At 38.4% G+C, this 8799-nt stretch overlaps 1 long non-coding RNA gene across 1 annotated transcript; it reads right to left on the minus strand.

The window, feature by feature from the left end:
- Nucleotides 1-2463: 2463 nt before the first annotated feature.
- LOC131234896 (uncharacterized) lies at nucleotides 2464-4411 on the minus strand. The gene is made up of 3 exons (XR_009165832.1): nucleotides 3612-4411; nucleotides 3303-3540; nucleotides 2464-3199 (listed from the first exon to the last, which is right to left on the minus strand). It is a non-coding gene; the product is annotated as an uncharacterized LOC131234896 (long non-coding RNA).
- Between the last annotated feature and the right edge of the window lie 4388 nt (nucleotides 4412-8799).

Genomic DNA, 8799 nt, shown 5'->3' on the forward strand with positions numbered 1-8799 from the left:
TACAACAGCCTCCGTAGCACCCCATTCTTGGCTCCTACGATAAGATTCTGAACCTAGGATCCTACAAGGAGGATTTATATATCACAATTTCATTCCAATAAAGCATACCCAAGATCATAGCAAGTAAATCTCAGAAACAAACCAAGGAACACACTACACAATCCACTAAGAATTTAAACTTTTACAGTTACATAAGGTTCAAAAGGACATACATAAGATAAGAAGGAGAAAAGTCTATAACGGGTCCTCAGCATGCTCCAATCTAATGCCCCGACCGCTATTGCACTGACCTAGAATCACCTGCACACATCAATCATGCATAAGCTTATAGAAAGCTTAGAGGGCGGTTAAGGTGTATGATAATGGTGCTTAGAAGAAGATAGGGGAGAATACAAAAGGAAACAGGAATAATACCAATACCACTAGCCGCACCAAGGCTAAGCTATGAATGCAGTAAGCCATACTAAGGCTATGCAATATAATACATGAGTACTAGACGCCATGCCAAGGCGATGCAACATGAGGCTTATAGAGCCAATGCCAATGCAATGCGAAGTAATGTCGGTCCTCATATTCAATCCATATATCAAGTACAGTTCCATCATAAGGAAATCACCGAGGTCAAGTACACTGCTGGATGACTCCACTTTACAGACCTGCACAGTCAAGCGAGCGTAGGAGACCTTACTACTCGCCTGTGGATGGCCAATCACCAATGAGGCTCAACAGTAATGGACCCATTCACGAGCTGGTCAGGCTCAACCTATCAATGCCCCCTCACTTAGGCAGATAAGGCCACATCCCATCTCAACCAACCACAAGATAGTGGGAGACGTAGCCTAATGGTGTAAGGCACTCAGGCGCTTATAATTTCCACTCGGTCACGACGTTGAGGCGTCTTCTAGGTACCTTAAAGGTTTAGGGGCTTTCACCCAGGGATATCTTATACACCACAAATGTTTAAGTAATATATTTCCGGTATCCACATACAGCCATCCACGAATATACCTGTTGAGGCAAGGCCTTAATGAGGCAAGGACGATAACATCCATGAGATGCGATGCCAGATGCATGAATCACGCATACCAATCATGCACCAGCTCCAAACACTCAATGTGCACAAGAGGAGAAAACTCCATCCCTCTATCATACCAACACAATGATGCACATGGGTCATGAGGGTGAAATAGGTGCGTCGTATGGTGATGATGACGTAAAATATACTCTTCCTTCCCAAGGAGGGACTAAGCCTAGATATATGGACAGATACTTTAAGGAGAAATCCTTTAGTGGGAGCCCAATACTTTGGGTTAGCACTACAGGAATTTGCACTTTTACCGATGAAAAAATTCCTCGGTAAATGATCTTTTTTCGTCAGTAAAGAGTATTACCGATGAAATTTTTCGTCAACAAATTCGTCTGTAAAAGACCGTGGGTAAAGGCTTTTACTGACGAAAAATTAGATCATCAGCAATAGTAAGACTTTTACCGATAAATTTTATCATTGGTAAAAAATATTGACAAAACTTTTACCGATGAATTTTTTCATAGGTAAAAAATGTTGACAAAACTTTTACTTACGATAATTTTCGTAGGTAAAAATTGTGTACATTATTCATCGGCCATGGTAAGACTTTTACCTATGAACTTTTTCGTAGGAAAAAAATATTGACGAAACTTTTCCCTATGAAATTTTTCGTAGGTAAAAATGTGGATGAACCTTTTACCTACGAAATTCTTCGTAAGTAAAAAATATGATATTCTTCCTACAAAAATTTTCGTAGGTAAAAATGTGATTGAACCTTTTACCTACGAAATGTTTCCTAGGTAAAAAATGTGGATGAAACTTTTCCCTACAAAAATTTTTGTAGGTAAAAATGTGGATGAAACTTTTACCTACAAAAGTTTTCATAGGTAAAAGTCTCCTTTTTTCCAAAATTTAGGTAAAAATTCCTGATATACACCTATTACAATATATTTCATCATATTCACATTCATATACATCCAAACATAAACTACATCCATCCAACACAAACCACATCCATACATACACAAACAATCTTATCCACATCACATTCATCCACGCACAAATACATATAAGTTTAACATTCATATATAAAATAAATCATACATAAAATATAAAAAATCACAAAGATGAAGGCGGAGGTGGTGGGACATTGGTGGGTAAGGGTGCAGCGAGAGTATGAAACATCTCCGCCATTCGTTGCTCATGCTCCACCTGCATCTCCTTGATCTTCCTCTCCTGCTCCTCCCTCTGCCTCTCCAGCTGCTCTCTAATGTCATTGATGACGACCCGTAGCTATTGAACCTCTCTCTCTCCGATATCACCTTGGCGTAGGGTGCTCTCGCCAACAACGGATCGACTAGAGGCAGCTCTAGCAGGTGCTATGAGCTTGACACCATGGACAAGCCCACACAAATATCCAGAACGGGTGACAAGCACCTTACTTAGGATCTCTGGCTCACTCTGCTGAGTACCATCGGGAGTAGGCTGATTGCGTAAGGTGTCCATCACCGCCTGTAATGAAAACATATGAATTTTCATAACAAATGACATTATTATAATTCAATGCAATTAAATTTTACAATATAAGGATTTTTACCCAATTCTCGCTGGCTCTAGGATGTACCCAAGATCCTGTCACCTGCAGACAGTGAGTCCCTCTGTAGAGGTCTACTGGTCCGGGCTCCTGGCCAGTGATGGAATCTCGCTGCGTAATCGAAAGGACAATAGAGTTAATATAAATGCATGGAAAGAATATATCAACTTAATAATCAACAGTAATTTTTTACCATGTTGTAACGAAGTTGTATAAATGACTTTGAACCAGCTACGTGGTTTACTTCTAACTTTCTCCTGTTGCCAGAATTTATTTTACTCCTCTACTGAACACATTATTCATAATACATTGTTATTAATTGTGAATTTAATTGTTACCTTAAGATATCGTAAATATGTAAATATTACCTGAAAAGACTCAGACAAAAATCTCTCGTAGAGTATCCACCAGTCGTCATGGGTCATGTGCAGCGGTGCGGACAGTATACCCTCCTCATGGCTCATGCACCGCTTGTACCGCTGGTGTAAGTCACCGCGGTACTCCTTGAACCACTCCTTGACCATGTCGTTGACGGCATGAGAAATGTACGAAACAGTGAAATTCAAGATAAATTTATCCTGCAGTTTCATAAATAATAGATTAAGGCAATAAACTTATTAAGAAAATAACTTAACCATAAATGAACTTTTATAAAATTAAATTTAATTTACTAAAATTTACCTGAAGGCACTGACGGATGAGCTGACGCACATCATCTGTCACGTCTGACCAACGGGGGGTGGTGGGGGTATCAGAGATCGACATAAGACACTGACCTCCGACATAAACAACCTGGCATTGTCCCCAACAGGTCTAAGGCAGTCCTTTAGGAACTCTACCATCACTCAACCCTCACGCGTAAGTCGCTCTAAAAGTAACCCACGCGTAAGTCCACATCCTCGTCGGCTGGTCGACGATGCTGTCGCAAAAGAAATATGTAAGTTTAAACATAAATAGAAGTTATTAAAAGAAATATATGTCTAGACTTACATGCAGTGCCCAGTGTATGCGCGACTGAGGGATCAGACGCCTGCGATGCAACATGTGACGGCGATGCTGTCTCCGTCGCATTATGGGTAGAAGAGGTAGATCCAGTGCACGAACAACTTGATCTCCCACCTGGTGTCATCACTGAATATGTGTGAGCTACGAACTTATAAATTTAAACAATGTTAGTATAAGTGGAATATACTAAAACATTATACAAGTAGTGTTGATTGTAGAATGCATTTGTGCTTATGCTTAGAGAGATGATTAAAATATGATTAGACCATTACACTATAATGCAAGCAGAATATAATAAATCTGTAAACTTTAATCTATAACCTTTGAAAATTTCATTACACATTGTCATTCTATATTAAATACACGTATTTCGTTGTAATATGAAACAACTTTGAGGTAAACTATCTGAAGTACTCTCTGAGTAAGTTATTGTATGCTGCAGAAGTATATGTCAAGCTGTGTGAAGCACTCGACATTGTTACAGCCAACATGCTAGTCACAATAGAAGAAATCTGGTCTCTCGGGACTCCATTCAGATGTGCAAGTGACAAAACTGTATCTTCCATACGAAGTTTCCTGCAGTTATATTCCTCCATTAGCTCCAGAATTTCTTTGAGATTGTATAATCTTGCATATGAGTCATCGTCGATATATTCCTCCCTACACTCATCGACCAGACGGGGTAGCTCTTTGGCCCTACCAGAAGAAGATAGGACTGGAAAGTCCATCTGCAATAGCTGATAAAGTATATTGCATGCTTCTGCTATGCTCCGGTTTGAGGAGGACATGATAAGAAATTGACTTAACTGCAAATGTGGATTATAAACAAGTCAATTAAAGGAATAAATCATGCTTGTAATTTTCACGTATACATGTAATACATAAATTATTCGAATTGAAAAATGACATGTAAATCATGTGTACATTTAATAATCGTCGTCTGTATCACTATCGCTTAGGACTATTTCTTCTTCACCATCACTATTGCTGATTAGTATTTCCTCTTCATCATCTGCAATGTCGTCATCAATGAAACCACTATCATCTCTAACAATGTCATGTATTATTGAGGCATCAACAAGATCAAGTGGCACATCATCTCTGTCCAATTGCACCACATCAATATTAACATTTAAATCAGTCCCTATATCCCCAGATGACATGTCTTCTTGATATGCTTGTTTAATCCTAGACGTTTCATTTCCCCCATCCTCGCTATCTTCAACTTCTGGTAGGGGAATGTTAAATACGTTCTTGAGCTTTATTTTCTTCACCATATGCTAAGATCGCCCAACTTGGTGTTAGCGAGGTAAAATACTTGTTTGGCTTAGCTGGTGAGGAGAAATGGGTCATCCTTAAACTACTTCCGAGATAAATTTATACTCGTAAAGTAGTTGTCAGTCTGTATTCCCAACTTCTTATATACAATATCCCACCAATCACATTTAAATAAGTACACCCGCTTTCTCATATAATACTTAGCTCAATAATATCCATCAAAATGCCATAAAAGTCAATTTCTACCTTCTCATGTGTTCCCTTCATAACCACTCTACTATTTTGTGTGGTCCTATACTTCTCACGTCCTTCAGTATAGAACTGAATCCCATTTACAATACAATCTGTATATCTAGATACACATCTATCAGGGCCACACGCCAGTGAGTAAAGTGTATCAGACACATCTGCAGACTTGCTAGTGCACAACGTCTTCATCTATTATCACGTACATAAAGTAATTGTTTAGGGAATTTTTTAGGTTTAAATATTGTGCAATACAACAAATTCTAAATGTGGTGAGATACAATGTGAAATCTTACACGTTTTATGAATCATTTTGAAAATTAATCTTGATGCATTCGATCATAATTTGTCGGGTATTGGGACTTCATCTCATCGATGTGTTCACTACACATAAATGGCACATCATCAGAAAGAAACATTAAGATCATCGTATGTAGAGATACAATAATTGAGGGAATACTTACTCTAAGTACGAATCTATTTCTTCAAAATTATGCAACACACCACTGTGCCTTTACTTGATCCCCAAGTTCCATATCTTGAAATATCGGGGATCCTAAAGGATGGACGTTATGTGCAAATACAGATATGAGTCCTTGTTCATGCTCCTGCCCTTCATCGACATTCAGATATTCTTGGTTGAATCTAGTCTCTATGCCATGAAGATACGTGGAGCAAAATGTCAGGCACTCATTATTAATGTATGCCTCAACAATGGATCCCTCTGGTCGTGCCTTATACCTCACAAATCGTTTTAATGTGTGAAGGTATCTGTACACAAAACCACTATGTTATACCTATGAAAACATGGATATATGTAGTTTATGGAATGAATAAAAATTTTAATAGGTTCTACCACCTTTCGATCAGATACATCTAACGATATTGTACCGGGCCTGTAAACTTTGCCTCGTGCGGTAAGTGAATTGCTAGGTGTACCATGACATCGAAAAACGTAGTTGAAAATATTCTTTTAATTTTGCAAAGGATTATGATAATGTCCCTCTCCAGTCGTTTAATAACATCTACATTCAACGATTTTGAACACGAATCCTTAAAGAATATCCCCAGCTCAGTCAGTGTTACACTGATATCCTTGCTCAGGAATCCACGAATTACAACTGATAGTAGACGTTGCAAAAAGATGTGACAATTATGACTTTTTATTCTTGTTACCTTATAGTCCGTAACATTTACGCGCCGAGATATATTTGACGCATACCCATCGAAAAACTTCACCGATCTCAACCATTCACATAAATGCTTTTTCTCTAGCTCTGTCAATGTGTAGCAGCTGCTAGTATAGTATATGAATTTCCATGTGGTTGCAAGTGCAACTCTTTCCTTAAACCCATTACTTGTAGATCCAATCGAGCCTTGAAACTATCTGTTGTTTTCTTCTCTATGTCCATTAATGTTCCGAAGACATTGTCACATATATTCTTTTTAATATGCATGACATATAAGTTGTGTTGGAATTTCAGATCACTCCAATAGGGCAACTAAAAAAAATACTCTTCTTCCTCCAGTTATAGTCCAATACTGTACATTTTCTCTTCTTCAAGTGTGATGTCTTACCAAATCTAACTTCTCTAGATAGCTCTTTCGAGGGTGGCCTATGATCTTATTTGCCATCAAAGATCATCATCTTCCTTCGCCAACTATGATCACTCAGAAGGAAGCGACGATGGCCCATATAACACATTTTTCTATCATGCTTCAATGATAATGTATAAGTCTCAATACTACATGTAGGACAAGCCAACTTTCCCTTCATGCTCCACTCAAACAAATTCCCATACACGGGGAAGTCATTTATTGTCCACAAGACCACTGCATGCAATCGAAATGTCTGTCCTACAAATGTGTTATACGTCTGTACACATTGACTCCACAACTCATTTAACTCATCTACTCACGGTCTCAAATATACATCAATGTCATTCCCAAGTGACTTGGGTCCAGGAATAAGCATTGAAATTATGAAAAATGACTCCTTCATACACAATCAAGGAGGTAAATTGTAGGGCATAAGTACCACTAGCCACATACTATATGAGCTACTCCTATTACCAAATGGATTAAAACCATCACTTGCAAGACCTAGTTGAACATTGTGAGAATCCTCTGCAAACCAGTCATATTGCTTGTCAAAATTTTACCAGGCTTTAGAGTCCGCAGGGTGCCTCAGTGTACTATCATCATGAATGTGTTTCTCCTTATGCCACCTCATATCTTCAGCTGTCTTGCGAGATATAAACAATCTTTGCAATCTGAGTTTCAATGGGAAGTACTTTAACATCTTTTATGGGATTTTCTTATGCTTGGCTTCGTCATACTTCCACCTAGACTCTCCACAATTTGTGTAACACCCCATCTATTCCATATTATTTTCTATGCTTATGTACATGATGATCGACGCCCTTAGCTAGACATGGATTGCCCGTTCATAGTATACACCCAATTGACTGGAACCCCAAGACCTCGAAACCCATCTCATATCGACCGCCCCATCGCTACGATCGTGGAGGTACAACCCGTGCGTCTGTACGATACTTCGTTTGTGAGATACGCCGTGAAGAATAATTGTGTATCATGTGTGCATGGCGCCATGTACTCCACTCCACACATGTGTACAACACATGTCATACACACATGCACATACCACACATGGGTGAGAGAATCTTTACCCATGTGTGTGATGTCACATACCCATACCTCTCATCTCTCATGTACATGAAAAGTCAACTCTCCTTCATGCCACACCTCATACATGGCATCATCACAACATGCAATCCCATACTCCTTTAATCCACCATTAATTGCAAAGCATGAATTAATTACCATAATCCTAGCCTAAGCTAATATTAATCACATTAGCTTAACTTAACCAAAAATTTATCCATTTCTTTATAAATACCCCTCCATCCCTTAGAATTTCACCATTTTCCATAGAGAGAGAGAGGAGTGATCTTGGTGGGCCATCAACTCTATCAACTCCATCAACTCATCCCTTCCATCCATCTCAACCATCCATCTAATTCATCAAGGTGAGTACACCCACTCCACTCTTGGTTTGTTTATTTTTTTTTATATTATTTGTATGATTATTAGTGGAAATGATTTGAGGATAATGATGTGATCAATGGTGTGGATACATAGGAGAGTACATATTAAAAAAAAAATTACTTGTGATGATATGATGATAATGATGTGATTAATGGTATGGATGCATGGGAGAAAATAATAATAATAATAATAAATAAATAATAATTTATTATAGGCTTTATATGGGACCCATTAATAGTGGGCCCCACCAAAATTTTGTAGGCCATCTAAACTGTTCAAGTATGGCCATTGGGCTAGCCACACACTCACACATACACATGTGCACACATGCCACATTTAAATAAATTAATACATATATATATATATATATATATATATATATATATATATATATATATAAGAAGAGAGTGGACGCTGATTATTGCCAGCGTCCAACGGCTTTCAAAGGGGTTGGGGTTGTGGGTCCACAACGATCCCCACCCATAATGTACGTATTTAATCCACGTCGTCCATCCAATTTCCCAGCTCATTTTAGGCGTTGAGCCAAAAAATGAAACTAATCTAGTTCTCTGCGAGGCCA

The sequence above is a fragment of the Magnolia sinica genome, chromosome 19 (assembly GCF_029962835.1).
Source record: "Magnolia sinica isolate HGM2019 chromosome 19, MsV1, whole genome shotgun sequence".
Classification (NCBI taxonomy): Eukaryota; Viridiplantae; Streptophyta; class Magnoliopsida; order Magnoliales; family Magnoliaceae; genus Magnolia; species Magnolia sinica.